A 10,831-nucleotide genomic window follows, 5' to 3' on the forward strand; every position below is an offset into this window, starting at 1 on the left:
TTTCTTTATTGTTTCAAAGAACCATGTGTTCATTTCATTGATCTTTTTCTATTGTATTTTTAGTCTGTATTTCATTTGTTTCTGTTCTGATCTTTATTTCCTTCATTTTTTAACTTTGGGCTTCAGTTTTTCTTTGTTTTCTAGTTCTTTGATGTGTAAAGTTAGGTTGTTTATTTGAGTTTTTTTGTTTCTTGAGGTAGGCATTTATTGCTATGAACTTTCCTCTTAGAACTGCTTTTTCTGCATTCTATAAGTTTTGGTTTGTTGCATTTCCATTTTTATTTGTCTCAAGGTATCTTTTGATTTCTATTTTCTTGTTTGACTCATTGGTTGTTACGTAGCATGTTGTTTAATCTCCACATATTTGTGAGTGTTTTAGTTTTCCTCTTATAATTGATTTCTAGTTTCTAAAATTGTAATTTAATTCAGACTTTAGAAACTTATGACACATAAGGCCATGTGGAGAAGTATTAAGAAATCTGTAAAATCACAAAACCATAAAAGTACTACTTTCTACTATACAATATCTCAATAGAATAAAATAAAAACAATTAGAGGTTTTGGTTTAGTACTCTCTCCAAGTTTCCAATTTTTAAAGGTCATTTGTACTTCCAGAAATATAAAGTAAATGTACTTTTTCCTATTCCTCTTGCAACCAAAAGCACTGAACATTATATATAAAACAAATTTAAGAAGACTGTAAAAGGTGGTAGGGAGAGATGATTGAACATTGAGGGACCTCAGGGCTTTAGGACCAACGTGGTGGTGAGGTCCCTGTGTTTTCTTTTAACATCATATATTCTAAACTTTGAGAAACAAGTGCCCATGGAATGCCAATAGGTACAGACAGAATAATGCCCTAGCAAAACCCTGCTTTCTCTAGTCAATGGGCCAGTAAAAAGGCAACTTAATAAGACCAAACACTTTTAGAAGATAATTTCTCTACTCCAGTCAAACACTATGGAAAAAGCTATGGTTCCACCTATACCATCTAAGGCCAAGTAGGGAGCCTGAACTTACAGGCCTGTGAGCCTGTAACGAGGTGTTCCAATACCTCCACTAGGATGATCATAGAAGGCATGTAGGGACCCAAGACTTTTACTCCTGCTGGCCAGTAAGAAGTTTCCCTTACTGCAATGTCAGTGGAGACTACTTGGGGAGCTTTATTTCCATCCCACGTGGCAGCACAAGATGCTTCTCTATGTCCCTGTTGAGGTGATGTCAGCTGAGGCCTAGCGGATCGTCAGGGCTTTCACCATTGCCACAGTAATAGTACAACCTCCATATCACGTCAGTAGAGACTACATGCAGAACCAGAACTCCCACCCCAACCTAGCCATAAAGAGGACCTCCCCCCCCCCACACACACACACACAGATCAGGTGTCAATGGAGACCAAATGGGAAACCTAGGCTTTTGCCTCTATCTGGCAGTAAGGAGGTGTCCCCCTTCCCCTGCCAGGTGGAGTCAGAGGAAGCCAGCTAAAATAGAAGATTTAAATAAGATCCAAAGTCTCATAACAAAATCAGAAAATGTCCAGTGTTCCATTGAAAATCCCTTGTCATACCAGAGGGCAGTAATATTTTAAACTGAATTGATAAACAGAATCAACAAATGCCAAGCCTGAGGTGACAGTGATGCTAAAAATTATCTGACAACAATTTTAAAGCTGATATGATAAAAATAATTCAATTAGCAATTACAAATACATTTGAAACAAGTGAAAATATATAATATCATCAAATAAAAGAAGATATAAAGAAGAACAAACTGCAAATTTTAGAATTGAAAAGTACAGCAACTAAAATAAAAAAACTCAGTGAATGAGCTTGAGAGCAGAATGGAGGTGACAAAGGATAGAATCAGTGAAATAGAAGACAAACCATAAAAATTACCCAAGCTGAACAATACAGAGACAACACACACACACACACACACACACACACACACACAAACTAACAGAACTCATAGGAACTTGTAGAATAATAACAATATATCCACCATTGGTATCATTGGAGTCACAGAGGTAAGGAGGGAGATAGATGAAAACAGTACTTCTAGTGACAGGTACGTGATGCTCTTTGCTCCCAGATATTATGCGAAATGATCAAATTTATTGGCAATAAGCTCCTCTTTTGTGGAAATGTCTATTCTCATGAAGCACGGAAATCATATTGGTGATGAAGCTACTCAAGTTTGCATTTCTTTTGCATGAGATTCTTTGAGAAATTTTTTTATGGGCGGGATGATATTGTCTCTTGCAAGTTAATCATCTATAGGAACAATTCTTTCACCTATTAAGTTGTCTGATAATATTTCAATTTCATTTTTCAACACCAAGTTCTCTTAATCTCATATTAGCTGGATGAGAGTTATTCCTAACTACCAGCTTTTATACAGCACCTTCACATAGGGAAATGTACATTTTTCTGACTAACCAAGAGCAGCAGGCACAGCAAATTTGGGAAATGTGCTCACCAAATCCTCTTTACAGGTGCTTAAATTGCCAGTTGCTGACAACAATGATATCTTACTATTTGCTCTTCAAATATACCATCTGGTTTTGCAAAATAAGCCTATTCAAACATACAAAGAGACGTCAAATTTCCTTCAGACCTTAATATAATATTGAAAGTTTGGACATAATGTCTAGATATTTTCATAATTTCTCTAGGAAAGACTTCATGGCAATACATACCAATAGATAAAAAGTTACAAGATTCTGAAATCACCACACACCCTTCTGTTTCTGTAGGATTTTTATTTACTTTTTCCATTTACATCAGTCACAGGAATGAGATGACTAATGCATAATTAACATCTTTGTAAATGATAAGCAGAGACTATGCTATGGCCTTCTTAATTATTTAGTACTTGCTACTCACTCTGGGGTTTTATCTCATTCTTGAGAAGGTGTATGCATTAGTAACTGGATAATCAGGATCAATTACATGATACAATCAATAACATGATACGAAAAGAAAAAGCTTTATGGGGACGGCCTGGTGGCGCAGTGGTTAAGTTTGCACATTCCACTTCACGGCGGCCCAGGGTTTGCTGGTTTGGATCCTGGGTGCAGACATGGCACCACTTGGAAAAAGCCATGCTGTGACAGGCGTCCCACATATAAGGTAGAGGAATATGTGCATGGATATTAGCTCAGGGCCAGTCTTCCTCAGCAAAGGGAGGAGGATTGGCAGTAGTTAGCTCAGGGCTAATCTTCCTCAAAAAATAAAAGTGGCTATAATTAACAGGACAGGAAGCAACACGTGTTGGAGAAGATGTGGAGAGAAGAGAACCCTCATACACTGCTGATGGGAGTGCAAACTGGTGCAGCCACTATGGAAAGCAGTATGGAGTATCCTCAGAAAATTAAGAATAGATCTACCATATGATCCAGCTATCCCACTGCTGGGTATTTATCCAAAGAACTTGAAAACACAAATGCAGAAAGATACATGCACCCCTATGTTCATCTCAGCATTATCCACAGTAGCCAAGACTTGGAAGCAACCTAGGTGCCCCCAAGGGATGAATGGATAAAAAAGATGTGGTATATATACACAATGGAATACTACTCAGCCATAAGAAATGATGAAATCCGGCCATTTGTGACAATATGGATGGACCTTGAGGGTATTATGCTGAGTGAAATAAGTCAGAGGGAGAAAGTCAAATACCATATGATCTCAGTCATAAGTAGAAGACAAAACCAATGACAAACAAACACATAGCAACGGAGATTGGACTGGTGGTTACCATAGAGGAAGGGGGGAAGGGGGAAGGCAAAAGGGGTGATTAGACTCACATGTGAGGTGATGGACTATAATTAGTTTTTGGGTGATGAACATGATGTAATCTACACGGAATTCGAAATATATTACGATGTTCATCTGAAAGCTATATAATGTTATAATCCAATGTTACTGCAATAAAATAAAAAAAAAGTTTCTACCAAATTCTGAATATTAGTCTCCAGTTTGGCCAACTTCTGACTATAGAGTTCCTTTTAAAGAAAAGATCCTTTCAAATATCTCATCATCAGGTTTCAGCCAGGACAAACTATAAATATTCCTGGAAGTACTGAATTGTTTCTTTGGGTTTTTTTGTGAGGAAGATTGGTCTTGAGCTAACATCTGCTGCCATTCTTCCTCTTTTTGCTTGAGGAAGATTGTCACTGAGCTAACATCTGTGCCAATCTTCCTCTATTTTGTTTTTTTTTAATTTTAACTATTTATTTAATTTATTTTTTGTTGCAGTAACATTGGATTATAACATTATATAACTTTCAGGTATACATCATAATATATTTCAAATTCTGTGTAAATTACATCATGTTTACCACTCAAAGACTAATTACAATCCATCACCACACACATGGTCCTAATCACCTCTTTTGTCCTCTTTTCTTCCTCCTTCCCCTCTGGTAATCACTAATCCAATCTCTGTTGCTATGTGTTTGCTTGTCATTGTTTTTATCTTCTACTTATGAGTAAGATCATATGGTATTTGACTTTCTCCCTCTGATGACTTTCACTTCGCATAATACCCTCAAGGACCATCCATGTTGTCACAAATGGCCAGATTTCCTTGTTTTTTATGGCTGAGTAGTATTCCATTGTGTATATATACCACATCTTCTTTACCCATTCATCCCTTGATGGGCACCTAGGTTGCTTCCAAGTCTTGGCTATTGTGAATAACACTGCAATGAACATAGGGGTGCATGTATCTTTCTGCATTTGTGTTTTCAAGTTCTTTCGATAAATTTCGTATGTAGGATGCCACCACAGCATGGCTTGATGAGCAGTGCTAGGTTCATGCCCAGGATCTGAAACTGTGAACTCTGGGCCACCAAAGTGGAGCACACAAACATAACCACTATGCCACCAGGCTGGCCCCAGTACTGAACTCTTAAAGAAGCAAATTTTGATTCATTTTGTCTTAGCAGCTTCTGCATGCCAATCAAGGATGCACCTTATTCTCTTTGGGAAGTTTGGGACTCCTTTTACTCTAGGCAACCTCATAAATGGATAAGCTTATCTAAGTTAAAAGTTCCCCATTGTGGCCACTGTAATTCAAGATCATCTTTGGTAAGGTTAACCTACTTGTTCAGACAAACATAGGTTCTGGGCCTATAATTTTTATACAGATGGTTAGCTAGAGTCCCAGATGGAGTAGTTCCATCCTTTTTAGATTGGTGGAACCCTTTTTCTTTTTTTTCCCCCTTAAAACAAAATTTTACCTATGTAAGGTCTCACATTGCATCCATTCCCATTTAAACCAGACCCAGTCTGACACTGGACCCAGACCAGATTCAAACAGACCCAGTCCAACTCTAGACCCAGTCTGGACAAAGAAATCCTCAGATAAAGTCAGAGAGCCCATAACACAAAAGCTGTGGAGCTGAGATATCTGAGAGGGACTTACTCATGACCTTCAGGCACAGTGATAAAGCAGTGAGCACAAAGGGCTCATTGGGTACCTGTGCTTGGTTGCTTATTGCTCCTGGAGGTTGTTGATGGGGAGTCCAATCCTACTTCTGACACCAGAACTCTTAAAATATAAACTGTGGCACATTAAAATTTTTAAGAGTTTATTTGAGCATACATTGATTCAAATTGTGCAGCACCAAACCAAAACTGGTTAGGAGCATTTCAACAACAGGAGCTAGAGGAGAGATTTTTATAAAGAAGATGCACAAGCAAAACAATGAAATTATTTGATTGGCTATAGCTTAAGCAGTTGCCTTATTTGGGAAAGCCTATTTGGCTGTTTGTGATTGGTTAGTCTTACGTTTCATCTTCTCAGATTTGAGTGCACTGACTATGGCATAGGTTTTGGTTTGCTTATGTAGGCTACCAACGTATTAGAGCCACCCTACTCTGATGGCCTCTTCATTTAATTACTTTAACAAACTCTATAAGGTAGATATTACTAATTCTTTTCTGCATATGTCGAATCTGAGGTGAGGGAGATTATGCAATTTGTTCAAGATTACATGGCTTAAAGTGATGAATAAACTATCAGAACCCAAGTATACCACATTTCAAAGTAGATTCTCTCAACCATAAAACTATTTTAAGGCTAAGAACTATCTCTTATTCATTTTTACATCCTCTGGTATCCAGCATTAGTAGTTTATATCTGTAGGTGCCCAGTAAATATATAAAATATCCATAGGATTGAATGAGTTGATAAAGTGAATCCCCAAAGAGAAGGCTTCACGCTCTAGAAAGCAGCGTTTGGAGATGGGATTTATTGAACAAGTGCAACCAGCCTCATAGGTTAACTCACTCACGTTGCAAAACAGAAACTAATGCATTAGCTTTGGAAAAGGCATTAATTACATCTGATAAGAGAGTAGTACTGTCATTATAAAATAAGTAAATGGCTCTGTTTATGATTGTACCAAGAATATACTGTATTTAGACGGAAGAAAAAAATCATTACAGGAAGCTGTTCAGGAAAATGGGTTAGCCTGAAGCCAAAGTTCCAGGCTAATCTTAGTAAGCTGTGAATAATGAGGAGGAATATCATCTTCCTCTGAAGAACAGACATTTTGTAATGTCCAGTGAAATTGGGCTGGAATGTGTCAACCACCAAATAGTACTGGGTTGGAAACATTGGGTGTAGTTGTTCTAGTGAAGCAGATTGAACAGAGCATAATCACTCTCATCCTACTAACCAAAGATAATAACAGAAAAACGAAAGAAAGAACGAAAAGAAAAGACTACTAGATTTCCCTTAGTATAGTTGGTGGCATAAGTCAGATAGAACTCGGGAATGAGGGCACGGCTGCTATGTATGGGTATTCAGGTTGTCCACTGCCCAAGGATGTCCCAGCTAAGGGGACGCTTTTCACATTATGGATACATACAAACTTATATGAGAAGTTGGCAGAGGGCATGGAGATTCTACACCTCTCAACTAAATTCTAGAGAAGAAGAGAGCACTTTCCTATGTGAACCCACACTGGCATATACAGCCACTTACACACTTGAGAGAATACATATGCACACACACACTGGCAAACAAGTGAAGCTGCACCTTGTCCCTGCTATACTTCAGATGTGTCCTCTGAGGTTACCTTTCTCTCTTGCTCACCACTCTCAGTGTCTGATTCTAACCTCCTAGAAAGATTCCAAATCTGATACAGTCACCTTATCTGGGGTGAAGGAGAGGGCCTTAAAATATGAACACTTTCTATCAAATGTGTGCTTTAGCATCTATCCAGGGTATGTGTGAACTGGCAAGAGTATGGGTACATTTGTACACTCAGCCAGGGCTGTTTCCTCCTCCACATAGGGCTGCCATGTATGGTTGTTCAGGTTGTGGAATGATATGCTAACTTTATTTGTTTGTTTATTTATACTTGAGGAAGAAACATCTTTTTCCAATTTAAACAATGTCCCTAACTTGAGGGCAAAGTCATGTGCAGTGGAGAACTGAGAGTGGAATGGAGTAGAAAACGATCAAACGTGTTTTATGGGCATATTTTTGTAAATGGTTATGTCTTTTCTTTGGCATCGTTCATTAGTAGTAACTTATTTCTGTGCAGTTACTATGTGTTACGTACTGGAAACGTAGAAAATGGTAAGGCATAAGTCCTGTCCTTGAAGAGTTTATAGTTTGGGATTATAAAATGTGGTAAACAGAATCATGCCACTTAAACTTTATAAGGAACTTTATATAAATTAGCAAACTTTTGGTCCTGCACTCCTACATCGTGCAATCATCTTTGATACTTAGTATAATTAAGGTTACAAAACATCAGTTTTCCAAGAGGATAGGAATTAAGCACGCTTGGCATATTATGCAAGCTTGGAGAGATGACTTACAGACGTGGAACACAGTGGCAATTTGACTGAAAACTCACTTGCGAAATCCTCAGAAATGAAATAATCATGTTCTTGAAGCACTGGGTCTTAAAATTTCCCTGGACATGTAGAGTGATTTGTTCCCATGATGTACACAAATGTGTTTGTGTACAGCATATGAAACCAATGTTGCTTCTAATTCAGTATGACTTCCCTTGCTAGGTTCAGTGATGGATGCGTAATATTAACTTCAATTAAATAACCAGGATGTGTGGGGGTTGGGACAATCTCTATATTCCCAGACTATGTTTAACCTTCCATGAAGATAGAAACAAATGATTTGACCTTATAAGAAGGAGCGAGTGGAGAAAGGTATCATATGTGGAGAAAAAGGAGTGCTAAAGTGGCCAATTTTCAGGATATTGTGGGAGTTAAACTTGATATAGTAGGGACTGGCAAGTTTCAGATTGTCATTATAATAGGGCCATAACCAAGGTCACAGTGCACCTTACTGAACGTTTGTGGTGGGGATATGTATCAGGTATCAGGAGTTGAGGGTAAAGTCTTGAATTTTCTTTCGATAACTACCCTGTTTTAGATCAGAGCTGAGTACTGCATGTTCCTGAGAGAAATGCAGGCAGGCAAAAGAGTTCCAGACAATAAACAAGGCTAGGAGTGTGTATCAGAGAGAAGGAGGCTGGTGTGAACACACACACATGCAAGCTCAAGAGTTTACCCTTCCATTTTAATCTCTCCATAGTATGATCCCAACTTTCCCTTTAGGAAGCATCGCAGTTTTCCTTTCTTTGAAAAGTGCCATCCCCATCTCTTTCCATCTGAATCCAATATATTCTTCAAGTTTCAGCTCAAGCACCTGCCAGGTCTTACACCTGCAATCATTCATTTGCCCATTCATTCAGTCAACAAATATTTAATTTTTTGTTACTGAGTCAGCTATTGCAGATTTCTACAGCTGGAAGCAATCTATATTCTCTGAATCCTTTTAGCAATTTGTATCTTTTCTACAGCATTTACTATATTTGGGCTATAGTTTTTATAACAAATAAGTTATCTTTCTTAAGCACCATGAAGGTAGAAACTATGATTATTTATCTTTATATACTTCACAATGACCTAAACATAGCTCGTACGTATTTTTTGGACGATCCCTGGAACCTTTGAGGAACTCTAGATCTTTCCTACTTCTGTTGTTCCAAATTTATTTCCAGACTATGACAGGAAAGTCACTGCATCGAGACAGCCAGATACCTTGGTGAATGATTTTCTCATGATGTCCACATTTATGAGAAATAGCCATTTGTAAATGTCTTGTACTTCACACAAATACCACTGCAGAAACAAATTTCCTGTTTTTGAGCAGATATGGCCACACCAAAACGAGCAATTAGAGTCAAGATTTCACGTAGGACAAAAGTACCACTGTGTTAAGTGGACAGTAAGATTTCAAGGATGGAGCAATTTTTAAAGATGTGTCTTACCCAAAACATCGTCTCTATTCTAATAAAGAGAGCACTGTAGGTGATTTTCCTATGCAATTAGAGCAATTAGAATACGGTAGTTAGCGGTTTGACGTGAAGAATGCCTTTGCTGAAACCAAGCTACAGTTTCCACTAGCAAAAGGAACTTATCACCTGCTAACGACAGTGGATGAAACTAGAAATCCCTTATTGTTCTATGAGAAGAGACCCAAGAAAATTTAAGAAGAGCAAGTTGGTCAAAATAAGATTAGATTAAAGAAGAATACAGACTAAAGAATGCAGATTCAACTGTAATGTTTTGATTTGGAACTGTGCAAATTGTTGGAAAGAAGGTGGCAGAGGTGGGGGGACTTCCTTTTCACCATTGCCTAATGTTTAATAAGAAAGCATGGGAGTAAAAGTTAGAGGGGAGTCTGGGCTTAGTATCAGTCAAAAATTTCTTCACAGCAAAACCTTTTAGACATAAGGCATGATCTCCAAGGGGATGTGACAGCATCACTTAGGGCATTTCAATGTGAACCGTGCAATATTTTTGAAAGCTAATCATAGAAAGCAGTCTCGTACTGGCAAGAAGCCTCTAAATGTTTCCTATCTCTCCATTTGGTGTCTCACTCTTATGATCACTTCCATTTTTTCACTGTTTTGTTACAACACATACTTGAAAGACCAAGTAGGGAAATAAAAGGAGAATTTGGTTTGGTAAGCCTTGGGTCTTTGGTAAATGAATTGTGGTAAAATGAAAATAGAAAAAATATGTCATGAATTTGTTGTGTCAGATGGAGAAAACTGGCATGGAATTTGTTAATAGGCAGCCAATTAATTTTAGCAATCAAAACAATGTCAAAGTAGGAGGAGCAAGGGGAGAAAAATAATTCTTTGATACGGAATGTTGTTACTCATTGGAATGGGTTCTTCTAAAGGGCAATCCATTTTGCTTCTTGCTGTTTCCATAGTGTCTCCAAAGAAGGTTATTTGGGGCCCAGAGGTTAAGAATGCGGCTAGACAAAATAGTGAAATAGTCACTTTGTCTTCAGCTGAACCCTGCCCATACCCTTTCTCATTAGAAGAGTGCTGAACAGGACTTAAGAGATTACTTATTCCAGCAGCCCTATCCTCCTCGACAGATGGAGAAATTTGAATCTAGGGAGGGGAAAGGATTTATCCCAGGTCATAGGATATAATTTGTAGAAAAGGGACTAGAACTAGGTGTTCCCACTCCTAAGCCAGTGCTTTCTCCACCACATCATGTTTATGGGGTTTTACCTTTCCTGTCAGAGTCTGTCCAAATCCCATGTCTTTAGCATTCAGGCTCCCCTTCTAAGTGGAACCCAACAACAAACTCAGACCTTTCTCTTAGCCATTGTTTTATTTTACATGAATATCCTTAGTCTTTCTCTATCATTGTTGGAGCTGTTATCTCTGCTAGGGAGTAGATATTGAAGACACATTAATTTGTTCATGGTAATATTTGTATGTTACCTATTGTAACAGCATTGTTAACCCAAAAGAGAG

General features: G+C 38.1%; 1 pseudogene; it reads right to left on the bottom strand.

Annotated features, from left to right (window-relative positions):
* Window positions 1-1,965: 1,965 nt before the first annotated feature.
* LOC123282702 (amidophosphoribosyltransferase pseudogene) lies at window positions 1,966-10,612 on the bottom strand (annotated as a pseudogene).
* Between the last annotated feature and the right edge of the window lie 219 nt (window positions 10,613-10,831).

This window comes from Equus asinus, chromosome X, assembly GCF_041296235.1.
Source record: "Equus asinus isolate D_3611 breed Donkey chromosome X, EquAss-T2T_v2, whole genome shotgun sequence".
Taxonomy (NCBI): Eukaryota; Metazoa; Chordata; class Mammalia; order Perissodactyla; family Equidae; genus Equus; species Equus asinus.